This window comes from Pelophylax lessonae (assembly GCF_965119305.1).
Source record: "Pelophylax lessonae genome assembly, chromosome: 7".
In the NCBI taxonomy this organism is placed as follows: Eukaryota; Metazoa; Chordata; class Amphibia; order Anura; family Ranidae; genus Pelophylax; species Pelophylax lessonae.
This window is the reverse complement of record NC_138774.1, coordinates 152,607,999-152,622,204: the sequence shown is the minus strand read 5'-3', so window position 1 is coordinate 152,622,204 and position 14,206 is coordinate 152,607,999. Positions and strand designations below refer to the sequence as shown.

Below are 14,206 nucleotides of genomic sequence, written 5' to 3'. Positions count from 1 at the left end.
CAATCCTTAAGTGTGGTGGCTGCATTAGTTTTCTTTTTTTGTTTTTTTTTCTGCTCTGTTTTTACCTGGTGATCTGGTCAGTACTGTAGTGTCCTCTGCCCCCCTTCATGTCACCCCCACTGTAGTGTCCTCTGCCCCCCCCTACACAACAGTGTCCTGTGCCTTCCCAAAGCAGTGTCCTGTGCCCCCCCCCTTTACATCACCCACCCCCCTGTAGTGTCCTCTGCCCCCCTTTACAACCCCCACATGTAGTGTCTTCTGCCCCCCCAAAGCAGTGTCCTTTGCCCCCCCAAAGCAGTATCCTCGCCCCTCCCTACATAACGGTGTCCTGTGCCCCCTTCCCATCACCCCAACAACCCCCCCAACTGTACTGTCCTTTTCCCCTCTGTCCCCTTCACATCATATTTTCATATTCCCCCCCCCCCCCCCCGTAGTGTCCTGTGTGCCCTCCCCAGCAATTTCCTGTGCCCTCTGCCCCCCTTCACATCACTCCTCCCTGAAGTTTCCTCTCCCCCCTCCCATTGCAGTGTCCTGTCCCCCCCAAACAACTCAGTACACAGCCATTAATGTCTAAACTGCTGGCAACAAAAGTGAGTACACCCCTAAGTGAAAATGTCCAAATGGGCCCAAAGTGTCAATATTTTGTGTGGCCACCATTATTTTCCAGCACTGCCTTAACCCTCTTGGGCATGGAGTTCACCAGAGCTTCACAGGTTGCCACTGGAGTCCTCTTCCACTCCTCCATGACGACATCACAGAGCTGGTGGATGTTAGAGACCTTACGCCCCTCCTCCTTCTGTTTGAGGATGCCTCACAGATGCTTAAGGGGGTTTAGGTCTGGAGACATGCTTGGCCAGTCTATCACCTTTTACCCTCAGCTTCCTTAGCAAGGCAGTGGTCATCTTGGAGGTGTGTTTGGGGTTGTTGTCATGTTGGATTACTGCCCTGCAGCCCAGTCTCAGAAGGGAGGGGATCATGCTCTGCTACAGTATGTCACAGTACATGTTGGCATTCATGGTTCCCTCAATGAACTGCAACTCCCCAGTGCCAGCAGCACTCGTGCAGCCCCAGACCATGACACTCCCACCACCATGCTTGACTGTAGGCAAGACATATTTGTCTTTGTGCTCTGCACCTCGTTGCTGCCACACAAGCTTGATACCATCTGAACCAAATAAGTTTATCTCGGTCATCAAATCACAGGACATGGTTCCTGTAATCCATGTCCTTAGTCTGCTTGTCTTCACCAATTTGTTTGTAGGCTTTCTTGTGCATCATCTTTACAAGCCATGCAGACCAATTTGATGCAGTGTGCGGCGTATGGTCTGAGCACTGACAGGCTGACCCCCCACCCCTTCAATCTCTGCAGCAATGTTGGCAGCACTCATATGTCTAACTCATATTTAACACATCCATTCACACCTGAGACCTTGTAGTAACACTAACGAGTCACATGACACAGGGGAGGGAAAATGGGTAATTGGTCCCAATTTGGACATTTTCATTTAGGGGTGTACTCACTTTTGTTGCCAGCAGTTTAGACATTAATGGCTGTGTGTTGAGTTATTTTGAGGGGACAGCAAATTGACACTGTTATACAAGCTGTACACTCACTACTTTACATTGTAGCAAAGTGTGATTTCTTCAGTGTTGTCACATGAAAAGATATAAAGTATTTACAAAAATGTGAGGGGTATACACACTTTTGTGAGATACTGTATTTCCCGTTCTCTGCTCTGTACAGCAGAGGCTGAAGGAGCTAAAGGACTGGGGAGGCAGGGGATAGACCAGCAATGCAGAGCTGTGTTCCTGATCTACCTGTTGGCTGCCAGCGGTGGGCTGGTAGATTGAAATTGGCGGCTTGGTGACCCCCGCTCTGGATTAAGGAGCACAGGGACACCTTTGGACAGCAGCATTGTCAGTCTTTGGGTAGAGGAGTGTTTGATGTACCAGCACATTTACATATACTAACAAATTGAAGCCAAACTCCAACTCACACTGCAGTCAAACAAGCAGTTGCAGCAACAGTTTGTCTTTCTTTTGGGATACCGTATTTTTTGCCGTATAAGACACAATTTTTCTTCCCCAAAACTGGGGGGGAAAAGTTGGTGCGTCTTATACGACAAATACACATTTTGCTTGCCAGTGGCGGAGCCAGAGGGCTAGCTGGGGTGGCAATTGCCACCCCAGAGGAAGTCCTTGCCACCCCTGTTTCCACCCCGATCCCGCTCTCGCGTCTCGCGCTCGCTGAAAATATACGCTCAGTCATAAATAACATTAGCTGCCCTGAAGTTGAACGAGTGGGCGCCTGCAGCGCCTAGTTCTCCTGACTCAGACTGATTGACTGTGACTGTCTGAGCCGAGCGCGGTGAGCAGCAGCAGCGGGTGGCGCCATGAGCCACTGCACAGCTAACCAATCACGCGTGCCTGCACACCTGATTGGTTCGCTGTGCCACTACTCACGACATGATTGGTTCGCCTGTGCTGACCGCTCGGTCAAGAGAAGAACTAGCTGCGGGTCGGGGATGGATGTCACTGTGTCAGGCTGTGTTCTTCACTTCTTCTTCTACCTGTAACCGTTACCTTAGGTAAGTCTCTCTGCCTCTGGTGGTCTCTGCATGGTTCTGTAGAGCAACTCCCCCCCTAATTTCAATGAAAGGGGTACCTATTTGGTACTGTGGTCCCTACACTCACCAGTGCCCAGCCTGTTCAGAATCTTTTTTTTCTAGATTTTCCTCCTTTAAAATTGGGTGCGTCTTATACGCCGGTGCGTCTTATACGGCGAAAAATACGGTAATCGTTTTATGTAAATAAATAAAACCTGTTCATTTTAAGCACCCCTGCCAGTTGCAAATGGTTTGTTTCACCCATCTAACTGCTACATTTACAGGAGAGCAACAGACTTACTGGCTGGATCACCAGATGAAGATAAAGGAAAGAAAAGCCTAAAATGAAAACTAATGCAGCCACCACATGTAAGAATTGGTAAACTGGATTATAATAAATGATTGCTTTTGGGTTTAAATCTACTTGAAGTATCAGATTCTGATAGTTTCCTGGAATGTCCATGCCAATCAATTCGTGGCCAGCATACATGGATCTGGCTACAGTAAATTGGATCTTGATTGGTTGTTATGGGTTGTCGCCCTTTGCATGTGATGAGTGCTTGTTGCTGTGCTGTACTGAAAGGGTTTTATGAATTGTCGGAGCCTGGGAATCTAGTTTTCTAGATATATTTTGTATTTGCTCTGCTCTGCAGTGTGCTACAGATCCCTGTAGAGTAAGCCAGCAGAATCCAGTGTATCCTGCTGAGTAGCTGTCTGCTGCAGAGAGAGACACAGGAGGAATGTGCCATGTTCATGTATTAGTTATGTTTATGCAGACTGTAGTGTGTTTGCTTGTGATGGAATTGCACCTCTGGCCACACACAATGCAGCCTGCTGTGGTGGTGGTGTTAGTGAAAGCATCACATTTTTTAAGCTCCCTCCCTCTCTCTGTTCTGAAAGGTTTCTGTGCACTTCCTGCTTCGAAACAAAAGATTTGCCTATCCCAGCCCTCCTAGTGCTATTAGTAGTATTATTATCAGCCGCCTGGCAGCCAATCAGGGATGGAGAAAGATGGTGACATCATGGGCTAGGGAACAGCAAGGAGGTAGCTGAAGCATCCAAGCCACTAATGTGAGCAGTGGAGGTCAGGAGCTGGATAAAGGATGGCAGCAGTTCTGCTGATGGACTAATCTGGGGCTTCCCTTTCATCAGTGCCAGGGACACAGTGGATGCAACATGCCAGGGTGTGTGTCAGGTAATCCTCTCTCCTTTATTCTTAGCAGATCATGCTGCAGCTGCAGCCCATGCTGTCTTGTGTTCAGCAAGCAATGGCCTGCTCTGGTCTCTCCCAGTTCTGGCGCAGCCTGCAGAATCCAATCCTCAGACCCCGGTGGTTTACATGCTGTTGTAGGTAGGAGATCATTTTTCTACCAGCACTGAATCTCATCTGGAAGCTATTGTATTGCTGAGCCTATATAGCAGTGCAGTGATGGGCTTTATTGTTTTACGTGTCTACATACACATCTCATATATCTGTATATGGGGAAGCAGGATTTGTATTTATCTGGATACGTAGACCCCTGTGTGTCTGGAGTAGTGGTGCTGTAGATATAATATAAGCAGGATCTGTATTCTAAATGTAGTCAGAAATTATTAGTTGGGCTAAAAATGTAAAGTGTCTATTGTGCAGAGAGGTGTGCTGTTGATGGTTGTTTAGTTATTCATTTTGTAGTGAATAAAACACCTATATTGAGCAAATGTATGCTCACTGTACAAAGGAGCTTGCAATCGTTGCCATCTGCTGTGTGATTCTGTGAATGGGTCATAAATACACTTTGCATACATTATCCTCTACCCCTTTTGTGCTCCCTGTGAAGACACCTGCTCTTCTGCTCTTGTGACTGGGAAGCTTAGTAATAGGCCCCCATATGCATATTAGTCTTTGTCCAAGCCTTGCTCCCTGCTCCATTGATAAAGCTGTCAGTGTACACACACTCCCCTCTTGGTCATCAACCTGCTGGGAAGAAGGATTTCAGAACTGACAATTGCTGTCCTTGTACCATTGGGACAGTCTGATGTGACGGTCCTTAACTCTTTCTGACCAATGCTGACTGTAGTCACAGGAGATTTTTAGAATAATATGTTTCATGATTTTGTTTATATCCCAAAATGCAACAAGACAAGACCTATGTATTATTGCGATGTAATCATACACAGGTATATTGAATAATGTGCTACAAAAGAGAACTAGGGTACAGTAACTCGTACCAATCTGATTTCTACTTTTCACCAATTCAGAGCAATCTGAACAGGAAACATGATTTCTCATTGGTTGGGATGGGTTGCTGCAATCTGAAAAACTCCAATTAAAGCTTAGACTAAAAATAAAGGTGTGTGTGTGTATGTGTGTGTGTGTGTATATATATATATATAATATATTTATTTGGGGGCGGGGGTGTGATATGGCACCAAGCACTTTATGTGTAATGGTCTGTATTCTATTGCCTGCAGATGCTGCTTTTTGTAAAAATCCACCATTTATGCCACCTTCGTAACTGCCAAATTTTGCCTTGAACCAAAATCTTGTGGGGCTGTATAGGTTAATAGCTACTGCTGGTGTGAAGAGTTGTGAAGCTCCTCATCGCCTCTCAGAGACCTTTACTACTATTGTCCCACAATGCATCACATTCTGTGAATAGAGGAGGGGCAAATGAAGGACAGGATCTCCACTGTCCATTCACAGAACACAGTGTATTGTGGGAGAATAGCAGTACAAGGTCTCTGTATGGTGGAGAGGATAGAAGGAAGCTGGTGAGTGGCTCAATGCTTCACACTAAGTGCTGCTGCTGTTAACCCATGCAGCAACAGCAATAAATATATTACTATCATTCAGGTTTAGAGCTAAAAAAAAAAATAAAATACACACACACACACACACACACACACACACTTCTGGATTCATTCAAGCAGAGTTTCACTCAAAAGTGGAAGCTCCGCTTTTCTGCTCCCCCCCCCTCTTGGCACCTTTCAGGCGAAGCGGATACCTGTCAAAAACAGGTAGCCACTCCCACTTCTTCTGTTTAAGGTCGCCGCAGCAATCTGCATCATTTATGGCATCTCTTTCTCCCCCCCCCCCGCTGCCTTCTGGGAGACACACACAGGTCCCAGAAGACAGCGGAAACCATTCAGGAAGCACAGCGCAACTTGTGCAAGCGCAGTAGGAAACCAGCTGTAAATCCACAAGGCTTCAGTTCCTGTTTCCCTTAGGAAGGGATAGTGGGCCTACAGTATTTGTAGCTGCGGACTTTTAATTTCATTTTTTTTTTTTTTAATCCAGGCTGGAACTCCACTTTAAACGATGGCCAAGTTTACTTTCTTTCAGACTTTAGGGAGGCCAAACTATGGCAAGTGGGAGTAGAAAATGCCCCACGATCAGTTGGAGTAGACATAATCTCAGGCTTGGTGGCCACTAAGGGTAAATAAAATTGCATAGTGCCTGTGGCCTGAAGGAGAAGGAATAGCATCCCATCATTAGGGTCAGTGGGAGAAATAGCGCCCTGTCATTGGTGTCAGTGGGAGGACTCGCGCCCTGTCATTGGTGTCAGTTGGAGGAATAGCGCCCTGTCATTAGTGTCAGTGGGAGGAATAGCGCCCTGTCATTGGTGTCAGTGGGAGGAATAGCGCCCTGTCATTGGTGTCAGTGGGAGGACTCGCGCCCTGTCATTGGTGTCAGTGGGAGGACTGGCGCCCTGTCATTGGTGTCAGTGGGAGGACTCGCGCCCTGTCATTGGTGTCAGTGGGAGGAATAGTGCTACATTGCTGGTGTCAGTGGAAGGAATATTTCCCCATTGTTGGTGTCAGTGGAAGGAATGGTGCCCAAGGGCAGAATAAAGGCAGTCAAAGGGCCATATCTGGGCCACAGGCCAAAGTTTGGAGACCACAGATGTACCTGAATTTGTCATGATGGCAATCCCCTGTGGTCCCTGATGAATCATAACAGGACCGAAATGAGGAGAGGGAGAGCCATTCAGTTTCTGCCGCATGCACATATGCTGAAAGTGAAAACAGACAGGCACAGAGTAGCTGAGTGATGGCTCATCCATGTTCTGCTGATTCTTTGTTGTCTCATCGGCATGAAGTGTGTGTGTTTGGTCCTGACCGAGCTGTGCTGCAGTGGTGGGACTGAGGACCTGGCTGTGTTATCTGACAAAGGTGCCTGAATCACAAGACTTCCTGAGCACATTAACATAAATCAGTTTTCTTCTTTGTATTGTATTTACTTGCTTGCCTAAAGTTAAGCTTTATAAAAAGGTCACACATTGGAACAAATAGTGCCCCAAAAATATAGCAAAATGTGTGTATGGTAAGTATTGATTTACATTTAGGGCTATTGCAAATCAACGGGCAACGCTAGGCGTCCCGCGATTTGCAATAATCTCCGGATCGCGGGCGGAACCGCGGCGGTTCTGCCCGCGATCCAAACGCTGACATGTGAATGCAGCCTTACTGAATTGTTCAAAATGTTCCGTATTATTTTAAACATATACAATGGTACTTCCAATAGGTATGTGTAAATATTTATCAGCCAAACGTTACATTGTTGTGTAAACTGATCTTATGTTATGGTTTGCATAGTGCAAACCTTCAGAGGAGCACTGTTACAGCAAATCAAGATAGCTACATTATAAAAATGCCTCAATAACACTACCCTAGTGTATAGATGTATTGCAATATAAAGGCGCATTGTATTCAGTGGTATGGTTTATGTGTATAGAGCTCCTCTTTTATCACTGGCAGGTTTGCCCCCCCCCCCCACACTTCATAACCAGGCCATTTTTGCGATACAGCGCTGCATTACTTTACCTGACAATTGCGTGCGACGCTGTACCCAAAAACAAATGATGTCCTTTTTTTTCTCATCAAATAGAGAAAGTGCAAAGTAAGCGGAGACGGAGCTGTCATCCGCCTGCTCAGGGGGGATCAGCGGATCGATTCCCCGCTTAGCAAAACTGACTACGTCGGGAGGAAAGCCTGTGTGAAAGGGCCTAAGAAGTGTCTGCAACCTTCTTCATTAATTTTGGTTTTCACCTGAGCAATGGACATCTGCTGGTTCCAAGGCTGGACTGATCTACTCCTCAGTTCTTTATTAAAGGATAAGTTATAGCGGAGTTCCGGCCTCGGGGGTAAATTTTAGCTTAAAATACCCCCGAGACAGTCAAGGCTAGTACACATTCCATAATGGATAGCCTCTGAACTGTCCCGGGTTGCACTTACCTGTAAGAAGAAATACTTAACTTGAAAAGTTCTTCTCCAGCGCTGCCATCTCAGGTGTGGGCAGCTGAATCCGCAGCGTCCCTCTTCATGTCCTCTTCCGTGACATTGGAGTCCCAGAATGCCCTGCACCGGCCCCGCTCGTCACTTTCGGTGCAGGCGCGGCATCCCTACACAGCTTCTGGGCATGCCCAGAAGCTGTTTAGCAGGGAATGCCTCGCCTGCACCGGAAGTGACGAGCGGGGCCGGTGCAGGCGCATTGACTCCTGGGAGCGATTGACGTTCAGCTCCCAGGAGTCATCGCAAACCGGAAGAGATGGAGCGGGCTGCGGCCGCAGAGGGAGGAAATGGTGAGTATATTTTCTTCTATAATAAGGTAAGTGTCCAAAAAAAAAAAAAAAAAATCGGCAGTATCCATTTCTTTTTCAGGTTGCACTCAGCAAGCAGATGGCCCAAAATCGATTTTTTTCAATTTTGAGGCCGGAACTCCGCTTTAACCTTTAGTAAATATATAATAAATTCATATGATTTTGCAGTTTAAAATGTGTTTACTTCTTCTTTTTTTTTTTTTTTACACCGGAGCCTGGATGGCTTTGCACCCGTGATCAGTGGATTGATAGTCAGGCTCACGCAGACGCTGCCAACTGCTCTCTGTCCAGTTACTGAGATGGAGAAAGGGTCCGCGAACTACAGGAGTGGTGATCAGCGCTCTTTTAGTTCAATGAGAACTACAAGCCGTCTGATGCAGTGGTAGGCTGGACTTGTAGTTCATTTATTCACAGATCTCTGTGAATGAATGAATGGCAAAACCCCACACAGCTGCAATGTTTTTAAAGTGGTACAGCAAGCTGCCTGTCACAGGGAATTAGGGGTGTGGTGGGGACAGCTGCACATGTGACGTCCTAAATACGGGTGTAACATGCAATATGTTCAGAAGGTGAACCTATCCTTTCATTTGTCTTGTGTTTAAATGATTCAAACGTCTATCTGAAATTTATTGTGGCAGAATACTCCAACTTTTATAGAAATGCGGGGTCTAAGGTTGCAAATTGCTTTCAAGGTGCTTCTCTTCTTATTGTCTTATCACGTCTGAACTCCTATACAGCTGAAATAGTAAGAAGAGACATTGAATTATACACCGGATGTGTGGACCAAAGACTTATAATTTCAGGTTATGTAAATACTTTATTAAAAAAAAATAAAAAAACATAGCAGTAACTGCATTTATGTCAGTGCGAAATCACTCTGCATACTGTAACAAATTTTGCCCCCAAAAAGTATAAAGAAAACCTACACGTGATCTCTCCAGATAATATGGAAAATATACTTCTAGGCGTAGAAAGTCCACTAGCACATTTCCAGCATTCTCAGGAGTGTTGATTCCCCCCCTGGTCTCCTGCTGTGCTCCTTGGTTCCTTCTGCCAAATCCTACGTCACTATTATGTGCTATAGTCACTTAAGGGTTGGCAGGAGGAACCACCGTGCAGAATGACATGCCCAGGAGTGTCGGTTTCTAAAGAGTTGGCTGGTTGTGATTTCTCTTCAGCAGCATTTGGTAGGACAGAGTATTCTTTGTTTTTTGCAGTAAGCCCCACCCCCCCTTTTTTTTTTTTTCTTTTCCATTTCGAATTTACAGTAAGTTGTTTTTAACATTTACTAACAGGTACTTTACATATACATTTACATATGTACATCAGTCCCTGCCCTTGAGCTTACAATCTAGGGTTCCTAACTCACATTCATACATATGCCTGTACATACTAGGGCCAATTTAGACAGAAGCCAATGAACCTACCAGCATGTTTTTTGGAGTGGGGAAGGAAACCCTTGCAGGCACAGGGATAACATACAAACTCCAGGCAGGGAGTGCCGTGATTGGAATCTGAACCCGCAACTCCAGTGCAGCCATGCAAAGTGCTAACCTGCTTTTCCTATTGTCAGCAGACATTCGTCCTTCTTGGCAGAAAGAGAATTGAAACACATAGATGTTTGTTCAGTTACCTGCCAAAGGATTTGTAATTCTGCTTAGCCGGTCTTGTGATGTTTACAGGCATTTTCTTCACTTCACAGCCAGACTAGACAAAGATGAAGTAGCGATCTTACTCTAGCAGATAGATCTGTGTATATCACAAGAATGACTGACTGACTGCCTGACTGGCAGGCCTTACAGATCTTTTGGCAGGTAGAACTGTAAACCTATATGGTATACTGTATATGTGGTCTGTTGGTAACACTTTCTGTTATTCACTCAGGTCTTAGTGCCGGTTCACACTTATGCGCTTGCGCTTGCAATGCGAATTTGCAGTGCGAGTTTACCTTGTGTTTTTCAATAGTACCAGCGCGATTGTAATGAAAATTTTATTGCGTTGATTATGTTAATTAAGCTCAGGAGGGGTGGAGCTGAGGGGAAAATCAAACAAAAAAATAAGAATTCGCACATAAGAATTCGCACATATCTGAACTGATAATGCGAGTCCAGACCGATTTACATTCATGTCTATAGAGACTAAATTCGCAACGCAACGCTGTAAACTCGCACAAGACCCTTTTTATCATCGCATCACATTCGCATCTGGATCGCAACGCATAGATGTGAACGACCGTCACGAATTCAATGTATTTTGTAAATGCATGCGATTGGAGACTATTTAGAACGCATCGCATTCGCAGTACAAGCGCATAAGTATGAACCGGCACTTAGCGCTGTGAAGGTCGGCCTTGTTCATATTTACCATTTTAAGAGGCAGTTTTGATTTTGTTGCCTTTGTACTATTTGTGCTGTATATGAGTGTTGGCATACTAAAATTACAAAATTGTAATGTATATAGTTAACCTTTCTGTAAAGCTACAATGCAACATACTTCAGACATTCAATAAACTTTATTCCTTCCAATGGAAAAAGACACGGACCCCACCAAAATAAATATCAATGTTTCACAATGCCTATTTCCTGGCTAACTCTTAGGGACATTAATACACAGGTACAGTAAATCATCAAACTAATGAATTTATAATGTTTACTGATAATTATTAGCAAATTGTATGGAGTTTTGTACATTTGCATAATTCTCTTCAGCCTTCCTTTTCCCCTTTGTCTCCATCAGTAAGCCTGAAAATAAATCTGAAAGAAATATAAAATGTGGTAGCTTTAAAGAGTTTGGAAGGGTTTCCTTTTCTTGCTTTTTGTGTGAGGAATAAATGTGAGCACCTGATATATATGGTGGTGGAGCGATAGTTTTTGTGATTGATGGAATTTATGGAGTCCTTGGGTATAGTTGACACCCTGAACCAAGGACAGTGCCTCTGAATGGTATTGTTGGATTGGAGCACAACATTTATACAGTGAGTTTAAAGCAGAACTCCAATACTGCACACAGTTAAAGCAGAACTTAAAGAGGAGTTCCTCCCACCACGAAAAAATGAAGAATGAAAAGTCAGCAGCTACAAATACTGTAGCTGCTGACTTTTTATATTAGGACTTACCTGTCCAGGGTTCCTGCGCTGTCGGCAGCCAAAGCCACTTTTAGGATTGGCTCTTGGGTGCTGCCGCCATTTAAGGTTAGGGAAACCAGCTGTGAAGGTTCCGTACTGCGCATGCATGAAGCATGCTGTGCTTTTCTAATTTGCCCAGCAGCGGAGAAAGGAGGAGGGGGGCTGAACTTCTGAGGGACGGCCCTGTCTCCCAGAAGTGGGGAAGGGTAGCTATCAAAAATGGGGGGAGGAAGAATATAAGCGGAAGTCTCACTTTTTGGTCCCTCCTTTTAAACCCTCATATCCATTTTATCCAAGGAAGCTGCCATGTTAGCCTCTTTTTAATCTGCAACTGCCATGGTGTTGCACATGTGATCAGTTATGAGACCAGTTATTTTATGGTTTGATAGTTTGGTTGAGAGCACAACCAGTGTGACTGTTAGCATTCCCAGCATACCGGGAATGTACAATATCTCACAAAAGTGAGTACACCCCTCACATTTTGTGATTATTTTATTATATCTTTTCATGTGACCACACTGAAGAAATGACACTTTGCTACAATTTAAAATAATGAGTGTACAGCTTGTATACCAGTGTAAATTTGCTGTCCCCTCAAAATAACACAACACACAGCCATTATTGTCTAAGCTGCTGGCAACAAAAGTGAGTACACCCCTAAGTGAAAATGTTTAAATTGATCCCAAAGTGTCAATATTTTGTGTGGCCTCCATTTTTTTTCCAGCACTGCCTTAACCCTCTTGGGCATGGAGTTCACCAGAGCTTCACAGGTTGTCACTGGAGTCCTCTTCCACTCCTCCATGGCGTCGTCTCGGAGCTGGTGGATGTTAGAGACCTTGCGCTCCTCCACCTTCCATTTGAGGATGCCCCACAGATGCTCAATAGGGTTTAGGTCTGGAGACATGCTTGGCCAGTCAATCACCTTTACCCTTAGCTTTTTTAGCAAGGCAGTGGCCATCTTAGAGTTGTGTTTCGGGTCAATATCATGTTGGAATACTGCCTTGCAGCCCAGTCTCCAAAGGGAGGGGATCATACTCTGCTTCAGTATGTCACAGTACATGTTGGCATTCATGGCTCCCTCAATGAACTGTAGCTCCCCAGTGCCGGCAGCACTCATGCAGCCCCAGACCAGGACACGCCCACCACCATGCTTGACTGTAGGCAAGACACACTTGTCTTTATACTCTTCACCTGGTTGCTGCCACACACACTTGACACTATCTTAACCAAATACGTCTATCTTGGTCCCATCAGACCACAGGACATGGTTCCAGTAATTCATGTCCTTAGTTTGCATGTCTTCAGCTAACTGCTTGACGGCTTTCTTGTGCATCATCTTTAGAAGACGCTCCCTTCTGGGAGGACAGCTATGCATACCAATTTGATGCAGTGTGCAGCGTATGTTAAACTTCCAGTGACCGATATGAGAGAGTGAGAGCGATAACACCACATTTAACACGCCTGCTCCCCATTCACACCTGAGACCTTGTAACTAATGAGTCACATGACACCAGGGAGGGAAATGGCTAATTGGGCCCAATTTGGACATTTTCAATTAGGGGTGTACTCACTTTTGTTGCCAGAGGTTTAGACACTAATGGCTGTGTTGAGTTATTTTGAGGGGACAGCAAATTTACACTGTTTATACAAGCTGTACACTCACTACTTTACATTGTATCAAAGTGTCATTTCTTCAGTGTTGTCACACGAAAAGATATAATAAAATATTTACAAAAATGTGAAGGGTGTACTCATTTTTGTAAAATACTGTAACTGTTTGTTTTTTAAATTGATGGGTTTAGTTCAGTTTTAAGTATATGCAAACCCAAAAACAAAAATGTAATATATTTCCGCTTACCAGTTCTTAGATGCGGTGACTGCGTTCAATTTCTTTTTCTGGCTTTTTTTTCACCTGTTGATCCAGCCAGTATTTCTGTTATCTTTCAACTTTTAGCAGACCAAGTTGTTCAGAAAAAGTGGCAGTTAGAGGGTTGAGACAAACCATTTACCGTTGACAGGGGTGCATACAATGATAAGCTTATTTCATTAATATAAAGCCTTTAATCCAAACGGGGAAAAAGAAAATTGTATCTGGAGTTAGGCTTGAATTTGTTATTTTTAGTAATGGCCATCTAAATCGATTAGTCAATTCGGCACTACCCTCTCCACAAGTTGACAATGTTGCTGTCCAAGTGTGAACACATTGGTCTTCCTTGGATACAGTGGAAGAGTGAGGGTTATCTACCTTTAGGCTCCGTTCACATGTAGGCATTTTGGGCCGTTTTGGGGAGTTTTCCTGCTCTAGGATCAGCTCTCAAAACACCCAACAAGACAAATCCTATTCATTTCAATGGCCCCTGTTCACATCTGAGCATTTTGACGCCGTGAGCAAAACGCCCAACACTCAAAAAAGTACATGAGCTTCTTTTTGGGCAGATTACAGGCGTTTTCCATTGGTCTCTATTCAATCTAAAAATGCCTGCACAAAAAACGCCGGTAAAACGCGCTAAAACGCTACGCTCAGGTGTGAATGTAGCCTTAAGAAAGTAAGTGTGTTCCTAGTTCGAAGGGGTCCTTCTACTCTACTAATATAAGGGGCAACAGAAGGGGAAATAGGAGCATGGAAGTCTAGTATTTATTGTGTGCATCTAGACTCTTTATTGTGGTTTATTTTGTTTGATGTTGTAGCACTTGTTGAGCATGTTTCATCCATGTGGTCCTGCTTTCGCTCCAGGAACAGTTAATGTGGCGAGCAGAAAGCCTGCAGGAGCCAAAAATAAAATACATTTTACTGCTTATTTTTAAACCCTTTGACAAAGGGGGGAGACATGTAGTTGAGCCACATTTTTAATGCCCCATTCCCCCCAAACTGCAAAGGCAGCCAGATGAGGGTGTAC

General features: G+C 44.7%; 1 protein-coding gene across 6 annotated transcripts in view; it reads left to right on the top strand.

The window, feature by feature from the left end:
- Positions 1 to 14,206, top strand: part of PAK3 (p21 (RAC1) activated kinase 3) — a 337,291-nt gene that overhangs the window by 137,187 nt on the left and 185,898 nt on the right. The window contains exon 1 of one of the 6 annotated variants that reach the window (XM_082264389.1): positions 3,612 to 3,790. The exons of 3 other annotated variants lie outside the window; for them this stretch is intronic. The gene's annotated coding sequence lies outside the window, so the exon portion shown is untranslated. Of the gene's footprint in view, positions 1 to 3,611; positions 3,802 to 14,206 lie in introns of those variants that run through there. 2 more of the 6 variants (XM_082264387.1, XM_082264391.1) reach the window with 2 other exon arrangements.